Source organism: Mustela nivalis (genome assembly GCF_964662115.1).
Source record: "Mustela nivalis genome assembly, chromosome: 10".
Classification (NCBI taxonomy): Eukaryota; Metazoa; Chordata; class Mammalia; order Carnivora; family Mustelidae; genus Mustela; species Mustela nivalis.
In genome coordinates, this window is record NC_139029.1 from 107234466 (window position 1) to 107261595 (window position 27130).

Here is a 27130-nt window from a genome sequence, read left to right on the forward strand (position 1 = left end):
TCAAGCATCCTTGTTAATGAGATTTAGGTTTAGAAGAAATTTAACTTTATTTACTTTTCCTTCTACTTCCACCTCCTTCGGTTTTTTATGGAGGGGAGGGTGACATTAGGCTTGAGAAACTGAGTTCTGTGTCTTTGGAAATTGATAAGGTAACTTCTTTGTTGTAATCTCAAGGACATTTGCAAACCAAGGGAAACTCCTATCTTGCAGGACTGTGATCTCAGCAAGTTAACTATCATTTTATGGCAGTCAGGGGTGCCTAAGCAATGCTACACATATGGAGGGGAGCGGATGAAGGGGGAGGGTGCAAGGCGCCAGCTCTTGCTTTGTCCTCAGCCAGCCTCCTGCTCCCTCATCAGCAGGATCATAACACTCCACCAAGAATCTCCCTTCCCTTCACAACCTAACAACGGCAAGGTATATAACCTGCCATCTCTCACAACCCAGGGCAGCAGCTCTTCCTGCCCATGGGTCCTGTCCCCGTGCTTTAATAAACCACCATTTTGCACCAAAGATGTCTCAAGAATTCTTTCTTGGTCATCGGCTCCAGACCTCAGCCCACCGAACCTCACCTAGGTTCTAGAACTTCATCATATGGCGCCCGAACATGGGGCTGTGAGTCTTTACATTTGGACTCGGAGCTTCGGTGCAAAATTGGTGAGTACTTTCTCTCCTTTTCCTTGACTCTCATTTCAGGGCTTTTCAAGGAGTATGGGCTTATTGGAACACTTGCATGTCAATTGCTCAGGCTGTAATCCTCTAGCCTGTGGCTGCTCTACAGGGAGGAGAGCGTCTGCCTTTTGGCTGTAAGTTAGTACCCTGGCCGGAATGGCAATAAGACCCAGAAACTTGATGACCTCTCTTTATTCCTGTTCTTATGGAAAGTTGTCTCTCTTGGGCACGGGACAGCCACCTAAGTCACCAGGATGGCTGCCAAATCTTAAGACTGTCGTGTGAGGTTTCCTCCTGATTGATCTAATGTGATCCCCTCACATCCCTGGTCTAGCCACTTCTCGCCATGGGACCTCCACTGGGAGCCGGCCGAAACCAGTACCCGATTGAATTAAAATGCAACCGGGGACCGTTTCCTAGGGAAGTTGGCTGCAAGGACCACATGTGTTGAAATGTCGCTTAGACCATGATGGAGTTCAGTCTTTACTGTTTCTTGTCAGTGTCTTCTACAGACTACTTAAAGCTATGAAATTGGGTAATTTCCCCTTGCCAAACTTTTCTAGTATTTCCATGGGTTAAAATTGCAAAACAGTATGCAGTCTTCAGGACAGACAATGGCATGGCATGGCACAGTATTTTGGTCCATTCACCAGGCACCCATCAGCAGCGTAGGATGCGATGGGGAAGAGGAGTGATGCCAGCACCCCTCCAGGGCCTTTTATGGCAGGAATGTCTTCCCGGGGAAGGCAGGATGGTGATCAATAGGGATTTTTGTTGAGGGACACCTCTGGACACTTTTGAGACACGGGAACCTCTGACATATCCTGCATGGGATGCCACCCAGGAGTCTGGGGGTATTTGGTAATAGACCTTCTTTACTTTTCTGGAAGCATGGCCTCAGTAGGCTTCTTCAGTTCCCAAGTACTCTACCTTGGGGTGCCTTTTAACCCACTGGAAATAATTTGGGTTGCAAAACTTAGGAAAGGACTGAGTTCCTGTAACACTGCATGGCCTCAGTGGGATCTATCAGTTAGATCTCCTCTGCAGGAAAGAGGGCAAATGGACCTTGGATACTCCTTCATTGCTCATAACTAGGCCTTCATTGCTCTACACCAGGACACCAAACTAAGGGGCTTTTGCAGAACGTGTTTGCCTGAACAAGTCAGCTAGTAAACTTCCTCCTAACATATTGGATGATAATTATGTACATAAGCCTTCTAGTAAACCCAGGTTCCTGGGCCATCCCTAGCAAAGTGTTCTCTGACTTTATTTCTCTCTGCTTCTCCTAATAGATGTGGGGGCTTCTCCCTCACTCATTTCCCGTGTCAATGGCTAGAACTGGAGCCAACTGGGGTTAGTCTAACTCAAGACAGAGACCGTAAGGAATATTCCCAAGCAGCTGCCGAAACTTTGTTTCGGGGAAGTTTCCCTGTCTTCTCTGGCTTGACTTGGACTGCTTAACCCCTCCTCCCTTGCTGGTGGGAAAGTATGGCGTCTGTTCCTCTGTTGGGGCTTATGAGTTCTAAAACCGGGAATCCTTTCTCTGCCTCCTGGCAGCACTTTGTTTCTTCTGTTGCCACCTTCTCCTGTTTCTGGACCAACGTGCATGCAGCCTGCATGACCAGCCTCTATCTAGATCATGCACCATGGCTCCTCCTCTCCTCACTGTCAAGGAGCAAGAAGAGCACCCTCTGGACCTAACACTCCCCACTCCAGATCTTCCTACCCGTGTCTCTGGTAAACATTCAAAGTGGAGTGGGCCCAGGTGGAATGTAAATAAGTATTGGAATTATACTTGAGTTTGGAACTTACACTTAAGTTTGTTGGTTTAATTAAGATAGACCTGTCTTTTAAATTATCAGCAGTAAATGTGAAACTTTGAAGTTTACTAAAGGTTAAATAAGCTTGTGTTATTTGTTAAAATCTGTTAGCAAAGAAATGACTAAACTAATGGTTAATAGTCTATCTCAAAGTTTTAATGGGTAATTGCTGAAGTAGCTTTCAAAGTCTTTGGTAACCTGAAACTTTAAAGTTTTGGTCGGATGACAAATGGGATTAAATTGTGGACATCTATGTCTTAACAGGATAAAATGCTAAGTCGTTAATTACTGGATGTAGGTTAGTGCTTTTGACTTCTTACTGCAAATAAACTAAGAATATTTAAATCTTTTGGTAAACATGTTTTGCACTTAACTGATTCATAAATTTTCCATCTAAAGAATTCTGTTGTAACAGTTCACAATTGATTAATACTTAGTCTTCACTAGAGATTAAGGTGTTTCTAAGAATACAAAATGCTTTGTGTAACTAAGACTGATGGAAATAAGGGAAACAACTCTGTATGGAGGAAAGTAGGAGATATGTAAGAAAGACTCAAGGAATGGAGGTACATTTTGTTGAGGATAAGAGAAGGTAATTTTGTCTTAAATGAGAAGGTTGTTTGTAAGGAAATGACTTGGGACAAAACCTGAATGCAAAAGAAAGTTGTAGAAGGTCTGAAGGGAAATCTTTTTTTTTTTTTTGAGATTTTATTTATTTGGCAGACAGAAATCACAAGTAGGCAGAGAGGAGGCAGAGTAAGGAGGAAGCAGGTTTCCTGATGAGCAGAGAGCCTGATGTGGGGCTTGATCCCAGGACCCTGGGATCATGACCTGAGCTGAAGGCAGAGGCTTTAACCCACTGAGCAACCCAGGTGTCCCAAGGGAAATCTTTAGAAAAGGAACTTTAGCTATGGTCAGAACTGACTAAGATTGAAATGAATGGGTTTTAAAGGTACATTGGTATAATACTGAAATTGTCTCTGTCCAAAAGGACAAAGTTTTCTTAGATAATTGATCTGCTGTTACGAAAATGTAAATGGTTGTCTCTTTGCCTGCCCAGAAAACCCAGTTTCTATGTTTTGTTTTATCACGTGTTTAACATCCCTAATTATATTTAGGCATGTGCTTTAAAACCTTATAAGATTTTAGCAAATGTTGACAAGATTTGTTTTAATTCTCTTTAACTGAGGCTTTTCCTTGGTATGCTAAGTGACTCATGAAGTACTACTGTACCAATGATAAACCTTGGGTTACATTTGGGAAAATGCTATAACTATTCTAGAGATTATGCATTTCCTAACGTTTTAATGTTTTGAGAGATCATCTCTTGATATTGTAATTATGGAAATGATATGTGTCACAGAAATAAGCTGATTTCCTTGCCAGCTAAATTGTAAACTCTCCTGGTCAGCTCTAACCATATACATTCTGAGTTTTTGTCATTTATAATTGTTTTAATTCTCTTGTAAAATGAGTTTTATCTCCAACGAGATTCATATAAAGGACTTTCAGGACAAATACAGATATTTGATACACTTGAAAATCATAAAACTGAAATGGGTAAGAATTTCCAAAACTAACTAAAGCTGCATTCACCAGATTTAGTAACATGGGACTAAATGAACTAAAAGATTATAGTGTTGTGTCTCTTAATGTTTTGTCTTATTTTAGACATTGCTGGTTCTCTAATTTAGTTTGCTATTCCAGACTAGGGATACTTTTTCTTAAGTTATTTGTAACTTACAGAGATTTAAAAGTGCTCATTTGTAAACAAATCAAAGCATTTAACTTTTCTCTCTATCTGGACCCTCTGAAACCAAAAGGTCTCAGTAACTCTTCTTTCTTCCATGTCAGTCAGTCATTTGCATAAGTTCAGTACGAATCTGTTCTCCTTGTAGCAGGAGAGCATTGGAAACATGGGTTATTTTACCAAGGCTTTGACTGGAATGTCATGTTTGAGAAAGACATGCATAGACTCATATATGACCAGACAGCTTTAAGGAACTGAGGTTGACTTGATGAAACCTGGAGCCATAAAGCCCTTTAGAACTGTTGGCCTGATACCTTGCTCACCATGTGAGTAAAGAAGGTTACTTTGGGAACCTCAGGAAGAGGCATTTGCCCAAATTGACAGGTATTGCAGGCATGACTGATGGCAAGTATGTGGCTTGGCTTCTGGCCCAGAGAGGCTATTAAAAGTTCAACCTAGAGATTCCTTATAAGAAGTTCCAGCAAAGCAGATTCTAAGCGATCTATATGATCACACTCCGCTGTTCTTCCTGAGCTTATGTAAATAATCAGGCCAAGTTTTTAAAACTGGACTTGTTTCTCAAGTGAATTAGTCCTGCTTTGGCTATCTCTGTAAATGAGGGTTATTTTAGAGAGAAAAAATATGTTTTAGTAACACACCTTTATGGATGTTAAATTCTAGATTTGATTGTCTTTAAATGTTTACATAAGCTAAACAATTTGAGGTAAACTTCAGAGAAGTTGCACAATAGCTTTTTATTTTTCTTATTATTTTTTTATTTTTTATTTTTTTTTAAGATTTTGTTTATTTATTTATTTGACAGACAGAGATCACAAGTAGGCAGAGAGGCAGGCAGAGAGAGAGGAGGAAGCAGGCTCTCTGCCGAGCAGAAAGCCCGATGTGGGGCTTGATCCCAGGACTCTGGGATCATGAGCTGAGCTGAAGGCAGAGGCTTTAACCCACTGAGCCACCCAGGCGCCCCACACAATAGCTTTTTTAGTCGATCTTATTATTTTGTGGGGATATTAGGAGAACCCCATGGCACATGATTAAACAACTGGAAAATGGGATTGATTCCCCAACAGTTGTATGACTTAACTATTCCCTTGTGTGTGGCTGGGATGAAATTGCTTAAAAGCCAGCATACTGCACTCAATAGGATTATCCATGGACTTGTGGAGATAATGGATGACCCCACTTTCTTTATGAGTGGATTGGATGATGCATGTGGTACTCCCCTTACCTCTTGACAAGTTTTCTCCCACTTGCCAGTGATCCTCTGTATTCAGAATATTGTTAAGGCTGTACTACTCAAAGGGCTACTTAATGGTTTCATCCCTTAGTCATATTTATCCTAGAGGCTAACTCTGTTGAGGTGAAATTGTGAACAGATGCTTTAGCTAAGCACAGAACAACTCTCCTCCTAAAAAGAGCCTCAAAGCTCACTATGGGACAGCCCCTGACTGTGATGACTTCACATCAGGTCCAGATTTGTCTTAGAAGCCAAAGGCCACCAATGGATGATGGAGGCCCCCTTATTAAATACTGGGCTATAGTTAAGATATGACAGAAATAATACTTAAAACCTGTCAAACTTTAAACCTAGTTACCTTTATGCCTCAATCTGACCACTGTACTTCTTTCTCTGTGGAGCAAAAATGTTCAGAGGTTGATCTCTATTTGATCTCTATTTGGCCAGATTAAAGATGCCCCTGTTAAAAACACGAGTGACAGTTGGTCTACTGATGACAATAGTTTTCATAAAAAAAAAAAATAAGAAAAGCTAGGTATGCCATAGTGCTCACTAGCACTTTGCAATTGCTAAAGCCTAAAAATAAACATTAACACTGACTCCAAATATGCCTTCCTGGTACTACATGCCCATGGAGCTATTTGGAAGGAAAGGGGATTGCTGTCAAGCCATAACTCCCCAATCCAATATGGGCCTATAAGTTACAAAACCCTCCTTATCACTATACTAAGGATAGTGTATATCAAATCTGGGATACATATTTGTGGTTCACACCCACTATTGGACAGGTCAGTCAAAGGGCAGTTTTATGCTGGGAACAAAGAAATCATACATATAATACTTGGGCAAACAACACACGATATCTAGGATGGCTATCACTAGAAACGTGTTCCCAAGTAATAGTACTCCAGGCTACTGACTGGTTTGCGACCTGGCATTAGATGGCCAGCTCCAAACGGAACCCACTGGATATGTGGAACTAACCTTTGGCCCTGACTTTTCCTCCAGGGTGTATAGGTCACTGTACCTTAGGATTTGCCTGGATTCATGGGCATATTATGAAAACCATCACCACTCCAGCTAATCTCCCCAATTTAAAGCAAAGATGGACATGATCTGTTTTTAAATGGGATGATCATTTAGCATCCATTTTTGCTCCATCTGCAGGACTAGAGGATGTCATGTGGCATGTAGAAGCCCTTAATAAATATACTACAAAGGCACTCAATGATTCACTAAATAGCATATCCCTACTTAATACCAAAGTCTCACAAATACGCAAGGCAGTCCTACAAAAGAGGATAGTCTTAGATGTCCTGACAGCAGCACAGGGTGGCACATGCGCAATTATCAAAGCAGAATGTTGTGAGTACATCCTAGACTATCCCAAAACTGTCACAGAACTAATAAAATATATGAATGCCCAGATTAAGGCTCTACAAAATCCTTCTCTCTCTCTCAGTGATTGGTTAGCTTCCTGGTTTGAAGGAAGACTATGGCCAACAATCAAAACTCTTTCTTGGGGTTCTCATTCTTATCGCCTTATTAATCTTAATATGTTGCTTTGTTCAATGTTTTGCTACTTGGTGCCAAGACTCAATTGCTGCAATGACTTCACCATGACAGATCATCCTGACTACGCACAGAGACACTTCTTCACGGTCAGTGCTGGATTCAGCTGCCTCCGCCTTTTGTAACTCCCCTATACATTCCTCAACTGATCAATGTTGACCCAATTAGGTAGGGACAGCTCTACGCCCCTATTCAGCAGGAAGAAGTTACAGAAGATGAGACCTTCTACCTTCAACCACCTTAAAGATTTAAGGGACAAAATTGTTCAGGGGGGAATGATGAGGGAGCACGGGGCTGGCTGAAGACAAAGCAAAAGCTGGCGCCTTTCACCCCCTCTCCATCAGCTCCCCCTCAGTCATATGTGTAGCATTCCTCAAGCAGCCCTGACTGCCCTGAACAATAAGCAAATAGTTAACTTGCTGGGATCACAATCCTGCAAGACAGGAGTCTCCCTTGACTTACAAATGTCCTAAATCTCACTAAAAAAGACGACTGATAGCAGGATTATGGCATCCCACCAAAAAGTCTCCCAACTATCTTGATGTAAATGGCTTGCCTAAAGATGACATTGATCAAGCCACAAGGGCAAGGCCTCTGGTATCCTGGCACCCTGTAGGCCCTCTTTAGCATATGAAAACTCTGTTGAAACCTCCCTTCCCTTCACCTTCCCCTAACCACAGGGTACATAACATACCTTCCCTCACAACACAGGGCAGCAGCTCTTCCTGCCCTAGGGTCCTGTCCCCATGCTTTAATAAACCACCATTTTGCACCAAAGATGTCTCAAGAATTTTTTCTTGGTCATCAGTTCTGGACCTTAGCCCACCGAATCTTACCTAGGTTCCAGAATTTCATCAATTAACATACTATGTTATATTAGGTTCAGGTGTACAATAGAGTGACTTGATAATTCTGTACATTACTTGATGCTTACCATGATAAACATAGTCGCCATCTGTCACCACACTGCATTGTTACAGTATTATTGAACATATTATCTATACTGTACTTGTAACTTATTTATTTTGTAACTGAAAAAATTTTACCTCTTTATCCCTTTTATCTATAAGTTTTCCCATTCTCCTACCCATTTTCCCTTAGGCAATCACCAGTTTGGTCTCTGTATTTAAGACTTTGTTTTTTGTTTGTTTTTCAGATTCCACATATAACTTAAGTCATATGGTACTATTGTTTTTATAGTACTGTGACTCCTCTTAAACTTCACATGTCTTGTCTTTTAAAATCTGTACCACAAAAGACAGGAGAAAGTACCAAACTTGTATCCTACGTAATGTGTGTGTGTGTGTGTGTGTGTGTGGATATAGATACGGATACAGATATAGATATATGTAGATAGATATTTTGATACATAGATAAAGTATATATATATAACACATCTTTATCCATTCATCTGTTGATGGAAATCTAGGTTCTTTCCATAATTTTGGCTATTGTGGACTTTACTGCTATCAGCATTCGGGTGCACATGCCCCTCCAGATCACTACATTTATATCATTAGGATAAATATCCAGTAGTGGGATTGCTGAGTCATAGGGCAGCTCTATTTTAAACCTACTGAGGAAACTCCATACTGTTTTCCAGAGTGGCTGCACTAGCTTGAATTCCCACCAATAGTTTAGAAGGATTCCCTTTTCTCTACATCCTCACCAACACGTTGCTTCCTGACTGGTTGATTTTAGCCATTCTGACTGGTGTGAGGAGGTATCTCATTGTGGTATTTATTTGAATTTCCCTGTTCCTGAGTGATGTTGAGAACTTTGTCATGTTTCTGTTGGCCATTTGGAGCTCGTCTTTGCAGAAACATCTGTTCAGGTCTTCTGGCATTTCTTGAATGGAATATCTGTTCTTTGGGTGTTGAGTTTAATAAGTTCTTTATAGATTTTGGAAATTAGCCCTTTATCTGATAAGTAATTTGCAAATGTCTTTTCCCATTCTGTTGGTTATCTTTTGGTTTTGTTGACTGCTTCCTTTGCTGTGTAAAAGCTTTGGATCTTGGGGAGCCTGGGTGGCTCAGTGGGTTAAGCCTCTGCCTTCAGCTCAGGTCATGGTCTCATGGTCCTGGGTTTGAGCCCTGCATGGGGCTCTCTGCTCAGCAGGGAGCCTGCTTCCCTTCCTCTCTCTTTGCTGGCCTCTCTGCCTACTTGTGATCTCTGTCTGTCAAATAAATAAAATCTTAAAAAAAGAGAAAAGCTTTGTATCTTGATGGACTCCCAATAGTTCATTTTTGTCCTTGCTTCCCTTGCCTTTGGTGATGTTCCTAGGAAGAAGTTGTTGTGGCTGAGGACAAACAGGTTGCTTCCTGTGTTCTCCTCAGGGATTTTGAGGGATTTTTGTCTCACATCAAGGTCTTTCATTCATTTTGAGTCTATTTTTGTGTGTGGTGTAAGGAAATGGTCCAGTTTCATTCTTCTGCATGTGGATGTCCAATTTTCCTAGCACCATTTATTGAAGAGACTTTATTTTTTCTATTGGACATTCATTCCTGCTTTGTCAAAGATTAGTTGACCATCAACTTGAGAGTCCATTACTGGGCTCTCTACTCTCTTGCACATCTCTGTGTGTTTTTGTGCCCATACCATACTATCTTGATGATTACAGCTTTGTAATAAAGCATGAGGTCTGGAATTGTGATGCCGTCATTTTTGGTTTTCTTTTTCAACATTCCTCTGGCTATTTCGGGTGTTTTCTTGTTTCATATAAATTTTAGGATTATTTGTTCCATTTCTTTGAAAAAATTGATAGTATTTTCATAGGGATTGCATTAAATATGTAGATTGCTCTATGTAGCATAGACTTTTCACAATATTTGTTCTTATAAGCCATGAACATGAAACATTTTTCCATTTATTTGTGTATTCCCCAATTTATTTCATGAGTACTGTATAAATACAGAGTACTCAGTATTTATAGGTACAGATAATTTGTCTCTTTGGTTCAATTTATTCCTAGGTATCTTGTGGTTTTTGGTGCAATTGTGTGTGGCATTGACTCCTTAATTACTCTTTCTTCCATCTTGTTGGTGTATAGAAATGGAGCTGATTTCTGTGCATTGCTTTTATATCCTGGCATTTTACTAAATTCCTGTATGAGTTCTAGCAGTTTTGGAGTAGAGTCTTTTGGGTTTTCCACATAAATTAACATGTCATCTGCAAAGAGTGAGAGTTAGACGACTTCTTTGTTGATTCGGATGCCTATTATTTCTTTTTGTTGTCTGATTGGTGAGCTAGAACTTCCATTGCATGATAAAGTAGAGGAAATGGACATGTGGAACAGGTGTGCAGAGGAAGCAGAGGAAAGTTAAATTCACATATACTTTGCTGCTTTTCTATGTTTTTAATACCACTGCATAAGAATTTTTGATCTTTTAATTGAAAAGCACAGGCAAGGTTTAGTGGTTGTGCTAGAAACAAAAATTTTATTAGAGCAAAAAGGAAGCACTCCAGGAAGCTGACCACTTTTGAGGTGCAGCTCTCATGACAGGACTGACTTGAGTGGAGAAATTGTGGGAAAGAAAGGGTCATCTTCCACTCCTGTTCCATGAGACCTGAGACAACCAGCTCCTCCTTCGGCTGAGATCTGTGGAACTCAGACTGATCAGCCCTGAAAACCTAGAGTCTTCACCTCCCTTTGCATTATTTCCCAGTCCAGAGGACATGATCCTGAAATCTGACTTGCCTGTCACTCAGGTGAAATGATGCTGTGTGATGACAGATCACCCCCTCAGCACAGAGTAGCAAACAGGCATCTGACCCTTGGGCATTCTAGGGCTCAAGGTCATCTCCCAGGGCCTAAGAGGTACCCACACACCCAAGCTGCTGAGCCCCTCTTCCATCCATCACCATGACACCTGTGCATTCCTGTTAGTTCTATAGATTCTATCACTAATCATTAGAGCAGCCAGCCTGGGCCTTGAAGGGGCTGGAAATTGCCCACTTCTGGGGCCTTCCCTCTGCCATGAGGCAAAAAACAGCTGCCTCTTGGCTCCCCCATGAACACTTCTCTCTCCCGAGTCAGCTAATGTGGTGCTAGTTATTTCCTTCCTGAATTGTGTGGACTTGGAAAAATAACCATTACACTTAATGTTGGAAGTTTACTATTTTTAAAATGTAAAATCAATTAACATAAGCAGTCTATATTAAGCAATATTTACTTGCAGTTGTTTTAAAAATGTGTTTACATAAGAAGCACATGGGTGGCTCGGTGGGTTAAAGCCTCTGCCTTCAGCTTGGGTCATGATCCCAGGGTCCTGGCATTGAGCCCTGCATCTGGCTCTCTGCTCAGTGGGGAGCCTGATTCCCCCTCTCTCTGCCTGCCTCTCTGCCTACTTGTGATTTCTGTCTGTCAAATAAACAAATAAAATATTTTAAAAACATGTTTACATAAAATAAAAAGTGTTTCGATCCAAGAAAGCTCTTGAATTATTATGAAACAATTACCCTGGAGACTGCCACTCAGGTCATTTTCCCTCTCACAGAACCTTAGTGATGCAAAGTCATCATAGATTGCCTGTTAACCATCTGTCCTTACATTCTTTCAAGGCATTTCTTGCCCTATGTTTGGTCATCCCTCTTCGAGGCATCATGGGAAAAATATAGCCTGAGTTCTTCCAAAATGACTTGAATGCCAATACTTTTATTCTGTCTAAATCAGGTTTTCTCAGCTATGAAATCCAGTGTCTTCACAGTGTCTTCCATTCAGTGTCTTTCAATACATTACTCCATTTTCTTGTGGTACAAAATACGGCATTCAGAAATGTGGATGACATTCTCATTTCTTTTCCTTTATATGTCATCTGCTCCTTTATCCCTAGATGCCTAAGGATTTCGTTTTTACTTTATGTTTTATTTATTTATTTTTAATTTTAATTAATTAATTTATTTTCAGCATAACAGTATTATTTTTTCACCACACCCAGTGCTCCATGCAATCCGTGCCCTCTATAATACTCACCATCTGATACCCCAACCTCCCACCTCCCTCTCCGTTTTCTTTACGTTTTGATTAAATTTTGCATTTCAATTTTAATTTCATTTTTCTATCAATGATTTTACTAAAACTGCCATTTGTCATTCTGAGTCAGTGCTCAGGGTACTCTGTTAATAAACATTTTGAAAGGATTTTTTGTGTTTCAAAAAAATTCTGTATTATGACTTTTAATGTTTTTGTGTCTTTGCTTTGGTTTTCAAGAAGCATTCCAAATACTCCTTTCCTGTCCATAACTTCACATTTTGATATTTTCTCTCAAATCTTGTAGCCTCTTTTTTAGTTTCTTTTTTAGCATTTTTCTCTTCTCACCTCCCATTCTCCTAAAGCACTGTCTGCTGCCTTATGTTTACCACTTTACATTTCACTGAGGAAGTGATTTTTAGATACACTGCTGCTTCTTCCCTGAGGCCTGTACTTTCCTCACTGAGTTTTTCTAACTCTAATTTATGGTGTCATTCAGTATTTTGTTTCATTTCCCTAATGTCTTTTGCTTTATTTTGGAAAAAAGCACATGAAAGTAGATGAAGTTTGTCAGGAATTAATGCCTTCATTTTCTGAAGTGGAGCTATTCTGAAGGTACTCCCCTTTCCTCTTACAGCCCTCTGCCTGGGACTCCATAGCACTATTTTTCTGTCACTAAACTTGCTTTCTTCGATTTGTAGAAAGCAGTACGTATTAAGCAGACCTCTAGCCTCACAGAGCTCTCTCCTATTGTTGCTCTGAAATGCTCAAATCCATGGCAGCTTGGTTCTGGAGATTTTCTAGCTGTATCCCCCCAGCCCTCATTCATTGGGGTCTGTTCCTTCGCTACTTCCACTGCAACTGTCCCTTATCATTTTGGTTCTGTTCTATAATGTAATGAGCAGCCTATATAACTTAGAAGGGACAACTGCCTTCATCTTCCCCAAATCCATAGCCACTCTTTTACATGGTTATCTATTTTCAGATTCATTGAACATTAAAGTGATTGTCTCATATATATATATATATATATATATATATATATGTTTAAATTATTTCATTTTAGAATTTCTTCTAAGCTTACTTTTAATAAGTAATTTATTCTTATACATATTATTTTTTAGTTTATTCTAGTTGTGTATTTTCTTTGCTTTTTGTTTTTTATATTTAAGTTTTTGATTTTAGAGTTGTCGATTACATTTCATTTATTTTATTTTATTATTATTTTTTTTTAAAGATTGTATTTTTCAGAGAGAGAGAGGGAAAGAGCGAGCACAGGCAGACAGAATGGCAGGCAGAGACAGAGGCTCCTGCCAAGCAAGGAGCCCGATGTGGGACTCGATCCCAGGACGCTGGGATCATGACCTGAGCCGAAGGCAGCTGCTTAACCAACTGAGCCACCCAGGCGTCCCTCATTTATTTTATTTTAAAAGGTAGAGGAGATCGACTGATTTAGTTAATACATTCTTCTCTCCTAGGTGGTCTTTTTTTTTTTTTTAAAGGGGGAGAAGATCCCAGGACAAAGAAGCTTATATGCTCTTAGGCAATCTTCCCTGTCATCCTGAGTTAGGAGGTAGATGCTCCATGATATGGAGAAAGGTGGTGGTAGATCCAGGTCATCTTAGCTTTCCAAATTGAGCATAGATACTTTGCATTTCAGGCCAGGGGAAAGACAGGTGGGGTTCTAGTATTTCCAGTGCACCATCCAAGGGAGAATCTCCTCCAGAGTAGGGCCTCAGTGGTAGAAAGAACCCAATCTCTTGGCCACACTGCCAGGACCTTCCCCTTGACAACAGGCAGCTGGGGTCAAGGATGAGAAAGACTGTCATCCTGCCTCTCCCAAGAGCATGCTGTAACCCTTGAACTGGGAGACAAAGTGCCCTGTGTCCTAGGCTGCAGCCATCTGGAGTGGACTTTGTTTCATATTGAACTGAGGATGTGGTTCAAGTATCACAGACTCCTACCGTTCTTACTAAGTAGGTTTCCTTGAATACATTTTCCTTCATTCGCTATATGTACTTAGGACCATTTGTGGACCTTCTCACTTTTAAAAGTTATCCTCACCACTTTCACTGGACAGTTGGTCAACAGACCCATGATGGAAATCATAGTCCTAGCTGGTAGTTTTGAGATCGTTTGTTATTCAGTAAATGAAATTGAATACAATTCCAATGAGTAGAGATATTTAAAAACTAACAGACACAAGGAAATGATTAGAGGTCTATGAAAACTTTGGCATTTACAAAGTCTGAAATCTTTGTGCATTTCTACTTTCTCTTATATCTTCTGCTTCTTATTTCATGAGTTTGGTTTCCTTTCTTTCTTTCTTTCTTTCTTCCTTTCTTTCTTTCTTTCTTTCTTTCTTTCTTTCTTTCTTTCTTTCTTTCTTTCTTTCTTTCTTTCTTTTTTTTTTTTTTTACCATATGCTGGTTTTTATTCTTGGCCAAACTAACTACAGTGATATCATACCAAGAATGAATGTACCCTCCTTTAGAGCAGCTCAGCATTTGTGTCTGCCATGAGGCTGGAGCCCTATCAGTCACAGAACACCTCAAACCACATTCATAGCTTGATGTTGGTTGACAGATTCCTAGCTAGTAAGACTGCGAGGGCACATCAGCCTGTTCCTTTGCTGACTCCTTTTTACTCCTTCTCTGCAGGACCCTGAGTTTGAGAACAGTGTGTCTTATCTTGTCAGGATCCTTGGGGTCCCAGAGTAATACATGAAAAATTTCCCATAAATTTCTTGTGATAGTTAATTTTGTATATTGACTTGGTTTGTCTCATGTCCATATATTTTGTCCAGCATTATTCCCAGGTATTTCTGTGAGAGAGTGTTTTTTTTTTATGTGATTAATACTTGAAACAATGGCCTTGGAGTAAAAATAAGACTTTCCATAATGTAGGTGGGTCTCATATCATCAGTCAAAGGCCTAACTAGAACAAAAGTCTAACTGGCCCAGAGGAAGGTTATTATCCCAGCAGACCATTCCGAACTTGAACTGCAAGATTTTCTCTTCTGAGGTCTCCAGCCTAAGAGCATTTGGACTATGTGTTAAAATACCTGCGGGATTTTGACTTATGGAGGTGACTGTGTGTTGACACAAAGACACAAATGGCACTGAGGTATTTTTGTTATTTGCATTTCCCCAGAAGAGGGAGCATGCACTTCACACAGGTGATGAAACACCAATCTGGTCCAGAAACAGAAGTGGGAGGGAGGTGAAAGCATAGCCCAGAGCCTTTACAGGGGTTTCCATGGACAAAGCAAGGCAGAGCAGGGGAAACAGTCTAGGACTGGCCAGTTTAAATAATGTCAAGCGTATTTATGTATTAGGATGGTCTTTAGTTGTCTGACTCCTACCTTTGCTGTGATTTAGAATGAGAACTATTGGCTTTAGTTTGTGAGAGTGAGATAAAGGAAGTGTTGAAGATAGGGCCTTGGGATTGGTTGGTTTGGATATAAAAAATATGTAACCAGCTGATTATGATCTCCAGGAATAGAACAGCTTCTCCTGGCTTCCTTACATTCTCCTTATCTCCAGAAAGATGTCTTATCACCATAAAAAACAGAAAACGAAAAACATGATTACTATAGCCTTGAATTGCAATATTAGCTCTTCCAGGGTCTGAGCCTACCAGCGCCACCTACAGATTTTGGTTTGCTACTCCATAATCATAATCCAATTCCTTAAAAAAAAAACTAACACACACACACACTCTCTCTCCCTCCCTCCCTCTCTCCCTATAGATACATAGATATAGGCATAGATATAGATGCTATATATTTACTTTTAGACATCCCATTGGTTCTCTGGAGAACTCTGACTAATAAAACTACCTTCCTGTGGCCTTTGCAGATGTATGTTGAAGGCCAGAAATATCCTTGCAGCAAAAACAACTTTGGGAATCAGATATTCTGATTTTATTTCAAGTGCAGGCTTTCTCAGCATTTGGCCTTCTACATCTCTGCTCTCTTTCTTCCTCTGCAATACATTTATATAGACTTTTTTTTTAAAGATTTTATTTATTTATCTGACAGAGAGAGAGATCACAAGTAGGCAGTAGGCAGAGAGGCAGGCAGAGAGAGAGAGGAGGAAGCAGGCTCCCTGCTGAGCAGAGAGCCTGATGCGGGGCTCGATCCCACCCTGGGATCATGACCTGAGCCGAAGGCAGAGGCTTAACCCACTGAGCCACCCAGGTGCCCCCCATTTATATAGACTTTTTAAAAGTTTTTTTTATTGTTGTTTGTTTGCTTTGTCTTGTGTGTTTATTGAAATTCTGGTTACTGAAAGTACAGTGCAATATTAGTTTCAGGTGTATAGTAGATTCAACACTTCAATACAACACACTCTGGTCATCAAACAAATGCCTACTTTAAACCATCATCTATTGAACTCATGACCCACCTGTCCTCTGGTACCATTCTATAATGGTTTGCTTGTTCTCTATAATTTTGTTTGCTCTCCATAATTGAGAGTTGGATTTTAGGTTTGCTCTTCTATACAAGTTTTATTTATTTGTTTGTTTGTTTGTTTGTTTTTGCTTAATCTCTGCCTAATATGTTTCTCAAACTCACAACTCCAAGATAAAGAGTTGTATACTCCACTAACTGAGCCAGCCAGGTTCCCCATGGAAATTATTTTAATTAATGCTTTTAATTTTTTTTTTAACACATCAGAGTGGAATCTAGTAATTTCGACCCAACCGCCCATGGAATATACCTCCTGTTTATCCCTAAAGACAGTATCCACCCATCCCACCCCTTCTGTGGTGTGGAAGTGGGAGATAGAAAGGCCTGACAGGGGACGCCTGGGTGGCTCGGTTGGACGACTGCCTTCGGCTCAGGTCATGATCCCAGAATCGAGTCCCGCATAGGGCTTCCAACTCCACGGGGAGTCTGCTTCTCTCTCTGACCTTCTCCTCGCTCATGTTCTCTCTCACTGTCTCTCTCTCAAATAAATAAATAAAATCCTTTAAAAAAAGAAAGAAAGAAAAGCCTGATAGTTATCTATGCTCTTTGGCTGGGTGAGTTCAGCCAGTGGGAAGCCCCAGCTGAAGATCTGAGGAAGGGATTAGAGTGACCCCTTTTATTTCTATGAAAACCCTATTTGGGGGCTTCCTCAGTCAGTTGTGTCCCTCAGCTGCTAATCTCTACTTCTCATTTTCCTTCCTTTGTCCATTAGGATTAGCGGTGGTAAGGGAGGTTTGGACAGTGAGAAAGGGGGTGAAAAGGGCATGAAAGGCATGAAAGAAGCTCTGTTGCTGCTGCTTATGCCAGGTTCTTGCACGAGCTTCCACTTTTCCGTATCCCCCAACCATATTTCGCTAATTAGTTCTTTGGTAAAGAAATTGCACAAATGGTTCTACCATAAGTTTGCCAGCTCCAAAGTCAATTCTAATGTTATGTCCACAGAAAGTACCAATTGAACACCTCTTCGATCTGTTTTTACCCTTATTATTTACCCTATCTATGTGCAATCTAATTCCACCATTCTATTTTTCATATGCAATATTTTGACTTGGTTCTTTCCTTTAGTTTTCTTGGACCTTATTGCTACTGATATTTTTCTATATCCAGGAGGATAGATTCATTCTGTTTATTAGTTTTCTGCAGCCTGTCTACTCCAATAATTCTATTTCAAATGATATTTAACGTTCATTCTGTTGGATTTCTTATGTGGTCATCGTACATCACAGGTATATAGTAATTCTTGCATGTGTGCTCCTATTCCGCATGGGTTAGCAGCTACTCTGTCACTGGTACTGTGCACTGGAAAAGGACAGAAGTCTTGATAGATTCATAGGAAGTGAGTGTGAGCCCAGAGCAGATGGACTCAGACACCACAAAGCCAGTCTTAACCTCTCCTTACTGCCACCTGCCACGCTTCTCCTATGGCAAGTGCCTCAATTTTAAAGGTCTTAGAATAAATTACAGAGGAAAGACCAAGTCTCTTCAAGTAGTACTCGCCCTGCAAGAAAGGGTTGAATGGAGGCACAGGGGGCACATTCTCAAAATGGTTGTTTGGACTTCCACGCTAGTTCACATGGCCACCTTGCAACATACTGGCACCAGAAAAATCTTAGGCAGCATTTGTCACAGACAGCAGAGTAGTTGAAAAACTTCTTCAAGCCCATCCTCTTGCCGCCCTACCCTCTTCCGCCAACTACAGGCCACTTCAGAATTGCCTTTAGTTCCACCAGGTTTCCTCAATAACTCTACATTTTCTTCTAACCACCTCTGCTCACCCGCCATTTCTCTGGGGATGTGAGCCAGTAGCCCATGGGGAGCTCCTGATGGCAGGCCTGGTGAAAACCACTGCAGTGGCATTCCCCAGATGCAGACTCACAGGCCCCGCAGACCTGCTCTGCACCCTAACATCAGTCTTGTTACATAGGATCTTTTCTTGCCACTAACCAGGGCTACATTTGGGACAGTCAGCCCAAACCTCTCATTATACTTCTCATAGGTAGCCAGGGAAAGGGAAACATACAGGGCCTTGAGGTGCCTGAGAATGGCCTGCATTAGAGGGAAGACCTCTGAGCTCCTTGAGGAGATCTGGGTTGGAATTTGTATCCTACTATTTACTACCCACATGACTTCAGACAAGTTAATTGACCATGCTAAGCTTCAGGTTCAGATCTGTAAGAAGACATCATGCCTGGATAATAATACGGAGCGTTGAAACTTGCCGTGGGCAACCGGGTAAGAGGCTGAGGTGGAGCTGTGCTCTGGCAGATCTGCAGAGTGGATGGGAAATGAATTTGTAGCTATGAGTTAGGGGATTCCAACACTTCATGGAGGAACAAGTAGTCACGCCAGTCCATGCTTCACACAGAAACATACCTATTGACAGACAAAACAGAAGTCTCTATTTGAGAGAAATCCAATACAAAGTTGAGTGTGGCTGTTCCAGGGGCAGCAGGTGGCTAGTGCTCCAAATCTGAACTAAGTGCTGAATCCTACCTCAGGGCTCAGCAACCCAGGCCTGGAGCCCCATAACTGCGTCTACTTGCAGGGAGGGAATTTTTTTTTTCTCACTTCCAGATACTGCTGATCTGGGGAGGAAACATCCACATGAGTAGCAGAGGCATTACCCCGGTCAGATGTTAGTGATCACGTGCATGTGACTTAACCTGTTCTCACCGTCTGGTGAGAGTCTAGTCTGAGGGACAAGAGTGGAAGGAATTTGCACAGAATACCCGATGGCACATTAAATCAGTGGGTCTGCAATGGTCGGGGGATGCTCCCTGATCAGCAAGTATTCAGGTTATTGGCCTGTGCTTGTGAGACACTGCTGAGCTTTCTGCTAAGTAGTTAGTAAGTTTTTGTGACCCAGGTATGTTTGTAGGGTGCATCTCATGATAAGGCTTTGGGCTCAGTGCAGACCCAGCAGGTCCAGGATCAACCAAACCACAAGTTATGTCAGATTCCCGGGGGTGGTAGGCTGGGCCTTGAGAGACTGGAGAAAGAGCTGTGGGTACAAGGGAAATAGACTGAGGGCTAAATTATGAAGGTTTGAGTAGAGCTCTGGAGGGAGGCTGACCTGAGAATTTATACCTTAACCTGTGGCCAGGGTTCCTCACAATCCACTTCAAAGAAGCAGAGACTCTCAGTGCTGGAATGAAACAGCAGGGCACATCAAACTATACACCTTCATTTAAGAGAGAAGATTTGTTTGGCTTCCTTCTAACAGATAAGAGGGGGAATGTTGGATGATATGGTCATTCTTTTCTTTTTTAAGATATTATTTATTTATTTAAGAGAATGACAGTGAGAGAGAGCATGAGAGGGGAGAAGATCAGAAGGATAAGCACACTCCCCATGGAGCTGGGAACCCAGTGCAGAACTTGATCTTGGGACTCTGGGATCGGGACCTGAGCTGAAGGCAGTTGCTTAATCAACTGAGCCATCCAGGTGCCCATGACATGGTCGTTCTATGTCTAATTTTTTTTTGAAAGAACCGCGAATCCCCTTACCCAAGAATCCAACACTGCCACTGGATGCAAACAGCAAGAGGTTTATTGTCACGCAGGTACCGGCGGGTGGTCGGCAGCTCCAGCTGACCGAGCACCCTGACCGGAGTGAAGCAGGGTCTTTTTATAGGAAGGTACAAACAAGTTTTGGGTGGGGCGCAACTGGTTGGTGGACAGTTTAAACTTTTGAAAAAGGCATACTTGGAGTTTGCGGATTGGCTTCAGAGACCCGCGCGCGCGAAGAGAGCAGCGGGGAGGGGGGCACGAGCTGATTGGTTATGAGGGCCCGCACGCGCGAAAGGAGAGGTGGGGAAGGGGAACAAGAAGGGGGAAGGGAGGAATGCCATTATGGCGTCTCTATTATTTCTATAAGCCACGCGGCTAGAGAAGGCAAAAGAGCAATTAATCACACAATTGATAACCTAATTTCATACCTAAAAGCCAGCGGTTTACAGAAAAGCAAACAAGCGGTTAGTTATCCTATCTATCTATTAGGGGAGGGGTCTTTCATTCCCCCCCTTTTTCTTTACCATGGATAGAATCTTATATCCATTCGTCTTGTTCCTGCTCTAAGCTTGTCCGGGACTCTGATCGTTTTAAAAGTTGGTATTGTTGTGTTAGTACCATAGTCTGAATTACGGACAAGCGGTCTTTAGTGAATTGGACAAGTCTATTAATGATGCAAGGGCCAACTGACAGAATTAGTAATAAAATGATGAGGGGCCCCGTAAGGGTGGATATTAAGGTTGTAAACCAAGGGGAATGGGTGAACCACCTTTCAAACCAGCCCTGTTGGGATTCAGAGTCCCTTTTTCTTTGGGCTAATCTTTCCCTTAGCTTATCCATTGTTTCTCTGACCACCCCAGTATGGTCGGCATAAAAGCAGCATTCTTCTTTTAAGGCTGCACATAATCCTCCTTCTTTCAGAAATAAGAGGTCTAGTCCTCTCCTGTTTTGTAGTACAACTTCTGATAAGGAAGTTAAGGATTTTTCTAAGGCTGTGATTGATTTTTCTATGGCCTCAAGGTCAGCGTTCATAGCAACCTGTAACTGTCTGAGCTGATTACCTTGGATTAAAGCTGAAGCTCCTGTTCCGATACCTGCTGTTATTCCTCCGATGCCCAACAGCAAAGCTATAGTCATAGTTATGGGCTCCCTCTGGTATCGAGACCTATGCTTCTGCTCGAAGAAGTCAAGGACAAATCTTGAACTGTGGTAAGTTACCTTGGGCCAAAGTTGCACTAATATACAATAATCTGCAGCATCATTTAAAATTTGGGCAGAAACACAAGGGGTCAAGCCGGTGCTGCAAGCCCAATATGTCCCGTTAGGTGCTGCTAGATAATTACTACCAGGAGGGATATTCCGGATGGTGGTGTTACATAGTGCCTGATGGGAAGCGGGCACGGGGCCTAAGCATAGTCCCTGGCCAGATACTTCAGAAAGGGTGAGTTTATGTCCCTGGGAGTTGCAAGCAGGTGGGGGACTTGTGTGGTTGGTATAATTGGCGACAATGGCTATCCCCTCATAATAGGGGGGGACTGAAACCAGGCAGAGCCAACAGTCTTCAGTAAATTTAGGATTGGAGTAATTGAGGGCCGTATATGTTCCTAAAATTAAATTGAAAAGCGGGTCCCCAGTTCCGACAAGTGGAGTCTCTGCTCTACCGACTGAGCTAGTAGCGGGGGGTGCGGAGGGTGTGAAAGTCCCTTTAGAGGTTCCTAATTCATGCTTGGAGGCGGGGTCTTCGGAGGCATGGGTTGGATGGGGAAGTATGGGAGGTTGGCGGGCAGGAGCTGGCGGAGCTGAAGGGCGCCGGGGATTGGAGGGTTTTACAGGTTTTTGGTTTGCCAGAACAAAATTTGGCCCTACGGGGTAAGTTTGGGGATCCTCTATAGAAAGTTTTATAGTGAATGTTAGACCGTCGTCATAACGTTCTTTGTAGAATCTGAGGCCCCATGTATATCCCCTCGCCCAGTTAAGCTGTCTTTTTCCTGACTCGGTAAAAGCTATTTTGAGTGGGTGACACCAGTTTTCTTTACAGGCTGGGTTCTGTGTCCATCTGGGGTGGCTCCTGGTGTGAGAATAATTCGCCGTCACGGTTATGTAGTCCCAGCCTGAGGTGGGTTTCCAATAAGTGTCACCTGTGGTTTCGCAGCCCCAAGTGCGACAATAAAAGTGGGCTGCCCCACTACATGAGGTCCATTCCCTGGGTCTGTGAAACCCGGGGCATACATAGAAAGTAAGTGTGCTTAACATACTTCGCTGACTCCAGCCCCCACAGCCTCCCCAAGGATCTAACCCGAGTCGCCCCGGGGGGGATGGTTGTGAAGGGGGCTTCCGTAGGTTGAAGTAATTTTCTATGTCCCAGTTAGCTGGAGCTCCCATGGCTAGTTTACAGATGTCAGGATACAAGTTAGGCCACCAAGTGTAGGGAGTGGCTGTGCGTGTTATGTTCCAGACTACTAGGCCCGCCCGACTAATGACTTGCCAAGTTAATTGTTTGGGGAAATGTGGACTGGTACCTCCAAAGGAAAAGAAAGTGTGAACAAGGAGGAGGGTTAGCGGCGCATGAGCCTTATCTTTAGTGGATTTGAGGATCGTCGGATGGTCCATTCTGAGTCCCGAAGGGGTTCGGTCTGTTCCTCTGGGTGCGCGGCTTTCACGTGGGAGGCGTGGATCCAGGCTGCAATCCCGTCAACCTTCAGTGCTGTGGGTGTCGTCAGGAGCACTGTATGGGGTCCTTTCCAACGGGGTTCAAGGGTTGTGGCCCGATGTCTGCGAACCCAGACGGTGTCCCCTATTTTATAGGGGTGTGGCCGCAGTGGGACGTCGAGTCTCTCTTTGTAGGCGGCTGCCAGGGGTTTCCAGATTTCCTGCTGCACCAGCTGCAAAGCTTGCAGGTGGGCCTGTATAGAGGGGGAGGGGGCATGAGCAGAGATATCGGGGGCAAAGAATGTGACAGCGGGGGGTGGAGCACCATAGAGAATCTCAAAGGGAGTCAGGCCATGAGGCCCAGGGGTGTTCCTAGCCCGATAGAGTGCTAGAGGTAGGAGTGATACCCAATCTTTAGAGCCAGTTTCAAGCAGTAATTTGGTTAAAACCTCCTTGATGGTTCTATTCATTCTCTCTACCTGCCCTGAACTCTGGGGTCTATAAGCACAATGTAGTTTCCAATCAATTCCCAGTAGCTTGGCCACCGACTGACTTACCTGGGAGACAAAGGCAGGCCCGTTGTCGGACCCTAGCACCTCAGGCATACCATACCTTGGGAAGATTTCCTCTAATAGTTTCTTAGCAACCATGGTAGCTGTCTCCTTTTTGGTAGGAAAAGCTTCCGTCCATCCTGAAAAGGTGTCTAGAAATACTAAGAGATACTTATATCCATACATGCCAGGTTTAATCTCGGTAAAATCAACTTCCCAGTGTGTGCCAGGTCGCCGCCCGCGTACCCGGACACCTGGTCCAATAACAGTCTTTCCAGGATTGACCTGAGCACAGGCCCTACAATTAGCAGCTGCTTGATGAAGAAGAAAATTTTGTTTGGGGAAATGGCTTTCTAAGTTGGCCCTTTCCATGAGGGCCTTCATTTTGCTTGCACTCAGGTGGGTTAGCCGATGTAGGTGAGTTATTAGCTCCTTTGCCATTTTTATGGGCATTATGGCTCTCCCTTTATATTCCCATCGATTGAGGGCTGGATTGTAGTCAGCTCCCAGTTTTTGTACATAGTCCAAGTCGGCCTCCTCATAATTCCAAGTGGTGGCATTATCTATGTCTTCTGTCTCAGTAAGTATAGTGACAGTTAGCAATTGGGGTCCCAGGGCTGCCTGTTTAGCCATCGTATCTGCCAGGCGGTTTCCCCTTGCCTCAGGGGTCTCCCCTTTCTGGTGGCCAGGACAGTGCATTATGCTCAGCTTTTTGGGAAGGAATAAGGCTTTTAATAAGGCTAATATCTCGGCTTTATTCTTGATTTCTTTGCCTTCTGAGGTGAGTAGTCCCCTCCTTCTATAGATTTCTCCATGGACATGGGCAGTGGCAAAAGCATATCTGCTGTCAGTATAGACATTAAGGCTCTTACCTTCTGCCAGTTGGAGGGCCTGGGTCAAAGCTATCAGCTCTGCCCGTTGTGCTGATGTACCTTCTGGTAGTGCGCTGGCCCATACAAGCTGAGAGTCAGTCGTGATGGCTGCCCCTGCCCGTCGCTTCCCATCTTGTAGATAGCTGCTGCCATCTGTGTACCAGGTCAGATCCGCATCCTTGATGGGCTGATCAGTCAGGTCGGGCCGTGTCCCTTGCGTCTCAGCAAGGATCTGGTGACAGTCATGTAATGGCGGCGTCTCTCCAGGAGTGGGCAGCAAGGTTGCAGGGTTAAGAGTCACTACAGGCCCGAACTGGATCCTGTCCGTGTCCAGGAGGAGGGACTGGTAATGAGTCAGGCGGGCGTTTGACAGCCAGCGGTCCGGTGGTTGTCTGATTAAAGACTCTACTGTATGTGGGGCCAGTATGGTTAGGGGCTGTCCCAGTGTCAGTTTGGTGGCATCTTTGATGAGGACTGCAATTGCCGCTATCATCTTTAGGCATGGTGGCCAGCCAGCCGCTACGGGGTCTAATTTCTTAGAGAGGTAGGCGATGGGGCGTCTCCAAGGCCCAAGTCTTTGGGTTAAGACCCCTTTAGCGAAGCCTTGTTTTTCATCAACAAAGAGGTCAAAGGGCTTCGTTATGTCTGGCAGGCCTAATGCCGGAGATTTAAGAAGCGCTCGTTTGATATGATCAAACGCCTGTTGCTGTTGCTCAGTCCAAACAAAAGGAGTATCTTGCTTAGTCAATGGATATAGAGGGGCCGCTATCTCTGCGAATCCCGGGATCCATAGTCTGCAAAAGCCCGCTGTTCCTAGGAACTCCCGCAATTGCCTATGGTTTTGAGGCGCAGGAATGTTAGAAATAGTTTCTTTCCTTGCAGCCATTAGCCACCGTTGTCCATCATATAGTTCATAGCCCAGGTAGGTGACCCTAACCTGACAAATTTGGGCCTTCTTGGCAGATGCCCTATACCCCAATTGGCCTAGGGTCGTTAAGAGATCCCCAGTACCTGTCCGGCAGTCTTCTTCGTTGGTGGCCGCCAGTAGGATGTCGTCGACATATTGAAGCAGGATCAGGGAGGGGTGCCTTACCCGAAAGTCGGCCAAGTCCTGGTGAAGAGCCTCGTCGAACAGTGTTGGGCTGTTCTTGAACCCTTGCGGTAACCGAGTCCAGGTCAGCTGACCTGATATTCCTAAGTCTGGGTCCCTCCATTCAAAAGCGAAGAGAGGCTGGCTCTGCGAACTCAGTCTTAAACAGAAGAAAGCATCCTTGAGGTCCAAGACGGTGTACCAGGAATGGGTTGGAGGCAGGGTGCTAAGTAAGTTGTAAGGGTTGGGCACTGTAGGGTGGATGTCTTCTACCCTCTTATTGATCTCCCTGAGGTCCTGAACTGGCCGGTAATCATTGGTGCCGGGTTTCTTGACGGGCAACAGAGGGGTGTTCCAAGGAGACCGGCATGGGGCCAAGATGCCCTGGTCTAGTAACCGCCGTATGTGTGGCTTGATGCCCTGATGGGCCTCATTGGACATGGGGTACTGTTTAACATTGACAGGGACGGCGGTTGCCTTTAACTGTATGTGAATGGGGGGCTGCTGGATAGCCAATCCCATTCCTCCTGTTTCTGCCCAGGCATCCGGGTAAGATGTGAGCCAGGACTCTATGTCCCTCTGAGGTTGAGAGGGCTTCTCATGTAGTCTATATTCCTCTTCCAATTGTAGGGTGAGGACATGTAGAGGAGTCCCATTAGGGCCGGTTACGGTGGCCCCTTGTGGTTCAAAATGGATCTGGGCTTTGAGTTTGGTTAATAAGTCTCTTCCCAGAAGTGGGTAGGGGCAATCGGGGACATGAAGAAATGAATGAGAAACTTTACCTGAGGCCAGGTGTACTTTCCTGTCCGTAGTCCAGCGATATTGCTTCCCTCCGGTGGCTCCCTGAACCCAGGCCATCCGGTTGCTGAGTGGCCCCGGGTTCTTGGTCAAAACGGAGTGTTGAGCCCCTGTATCTACTAGGAAGGTGATTGGTTGCCCCCCGACTGTTAGGGTTATCCGGAGTTCAGGGGGGGGCTCCTGACCCTGACACCCCTAGTTTTCATCTAAGGCCATAAGTCTTGTAACTTGCTTAGCGTTCTTCTTAGGATTTCTCGGGCAGTTCTTGGCCCAATGTCCTCTTTCCTTACAATAGGCACATTGGTCCCGTTCTATCCAGAGCCTCCTTATCTCTCCTTCCCTATCTGGCCTTCCTATCTCTAAGCCCTGACTGCCTTGCACTGCGGCGGCCAAGATTTTACTAAGTTCCTTGGTTCGCTTACGCTCACGCTTTTCTTCCTTCTCTTCAGCTTCCTTCCTTAGTTTCTCTTCTTTTTCTTCCTGCAACTTCCTAAGTCGTTCCTCTTTCTCTTCCTGAGTTTCTCTTTTATTAAAAATCTTTTCTGCCTCCTTTAATAAATCCTGCAAAGAGAAATCTTGTAGATTTTCCAAACGCTGCAACTTGTTCCTAATATCTGGAGCCGACTGCCAAATGAATGTCATGGAGACATTTCCTCTCTGTTCGTCACTATCTGGGTCAAAAGGTGTATACCTGCGGTAAGCTTCCTTAAGCCTTTCTAGGAAGGCGGTTGGAGATTCCTCCTTTCCTTGAGTCACCTGTCTTACCTGGGCCAAATTAGTGGGGCGTCGCCCTGCATTATGGAGGCCTGCTATAAGTAACTGGCGGTAAAGACGTAGGTGGGTCCTACCTGCAGCTGTATTGAAGTCCCAGTCAGGGCGAGTCAGAGGGAAGGCTTCATCTATCACGTTAGGAAGTTGTGTGGGCCTTCCGTCATCCCCTGGGACATTCTTTCTGGCCTCTAAAAAGACCCTCTGTCTCTCCTCTGTGGTGAGGAGAGCCTGCAAGAGCTGCTGGCAATCGTCCCAAGTAGGCTGATGTGTAACTAAGATAGATTCAATTAAGGCGGTTAGGGCCATAGGGTCCTGTGAGAAAGAAGGGTTATGAGACTTCCAGTTATATAGATCAGATGCAGAGAAGGGCCAATATTGGAG

General features: G+C 43.5%; 2 long non-coding RNA genes across 4 annotated transcripts in view; both read left to right on the forward strand.

Annotated features, from left to right (window-relative positions):
• LOC309842015 overlaps positions 1 to 1009 on the forward strand; it is a 37644-nt gene extending 36635 nt beyond the window's left edge. For all 3 annotated transcript variants that reach the window (XR_014299443.1, XR_014299444.1, XR_014299445.1), the window contains one exon: positions 697 to 1009. This is a non-coding gene — a long non-coding RNA (uncharacterized lncRNA). The remainder of the gene's footprint in view (positions 1 to 696) is intronic.
• A 3384-nt stretch (positions 1010 to 4393) lies between these two features.
• The window catches only part of LOC309842014, a 90096-nt gene continuing 67359 nt past the window's right edge, over positions 4394 to 27130 (forward strand). The window contains exon 1 of the long non-coding RNA XR_014299441.1: positions 4394 to 4568. This is a non-coding gene — a long non-coding RNA (uncharacterized lncRNA). The remainder of the gene's footprint in view (positions 4569 to 27130) is intronic.